The following is a 1,393-nucleotide window of genomic DNA, read 5'->3' on the forward strand; positions in this document are numbered from 1 at the left end:
TGTGTGTGTGTGTGTGTGTGTGTGTGTGTGTGTGTGTGTGTGTGTGTGTGTGTGTGTGTGTGTGTGTGTCAGGTATGTGGCATTGAGATGGTGATATTTACTTATATGACTGGAAAAGGTTGCTGTGGGGATAGAAGTGCAGCATGAAGGTAAAAATATCAAACTTGATGCCATATTCACTCGTTTGTTATCCATTTGATGTTTAGACACGAAGACAAAACAAGATAGCAGTAGTAGTAGAAGTAGTAGTGGTGGTAGTAGTAGTAGTAGTAGTAGTAGTAGTAGTAGTAGTAGTAGTAGTAGTAGTAGTAGCAGTAGTAGTGTTGGTGCTGGTGGTGCTGGTGGTGGTCGTGCTGGTGGTGGTAGTAGTAGTAGTAGTAGTAGTAGTAGTGCTGGTGGTGCTGGTGATGGTCGTGCTGGTGGTGGTAGTAGTAGTTGTTGCGTTAGTTGTAGTACTAGTGGAAGTAGTCATAATTGTTGTTGCTGTTGTAATTGTAGAAGCGCCTAAAATCTATGGATGAGTGCGTATAAAGTAGACAAAGAAGTGGAGGGGGGGAGTAGAAGAAGAGGAGGAGGAGGAGTAAGAAGAAGAAGAAGAACAAGAAGAAGAAGAAAGAAGCCTTAGCGGAGTAAGAGGAGGAAAGAAGAAAGATAGAGAAAAGGAGGAGAGGCTAAGAAGAAGAAGTAGAAGAAAAAGTTCAAAGAAGGAAATATACGTGAGAGCAAGCGTGGGAAAATTTGTAAGATGAGGTTTTCGCGCCAAATCTATTACGATGTATAAAAATAAATAAATAAACAAATAAAGGTGGTCTGAAGAATAAAAGCAATGTAACAAAGAAAAGAAAGGACTTACAAACACGTAACGAAGGGAGAATAGCCAAGAAAGGAAAAGGGAAAAAAATATAACTATATTAAATAAAGAAACAATGATAAAGTGACGGAGTGTTTACTGGCGTCTGGTTTAGTGTGGTGGAATGTGCATGCATAGATATATGCACACGCATACACATGTGCATGCGCACATGTACACATAATAACTCACATGCAAACACAAACACATGCGCACGTACACACATACACATACACATTTCTTATCTGTGTATATGTTTGGATGTACACGTGTATGCTTGTGTGCGTTTGCGTCTATGTATGTGTGTGTGTGAGAGAGAGAGAGAGTGTGTGTGTGTGTGTATGTGTGTGTTTGCCTGTGTGGTAAGAAGCTTGCTTCCCAACCACATGGTCCCGGGTTCAGTTCCACTGCGTGGCACCTTGAGCAAAGTGTCTTCTACTATCGCTTAGGGTTGACCAAAGCCTTGTGAGTGGATTTGGTAGACAGAAACTGAAATAAGCCCGTCGTATATATATATATATATATATATATATATATATATAT

This window comes from Octopus bimaculoides, chromosome 2, assembly GCF_001194135.2.
Source record: "Octopus bimaculoides isolate UCB-OBI-ISO-001 chromosome 2, ASM119413v2, whole genome shotgun sequence".
NCBI classification, from domain to species: domain Eukaryota; kingdom Metazoa; phylum Mollusca; class Cephalopoda; order Octopoda; family Octopodidae; genus Octopus; species Octopus bimaculoides.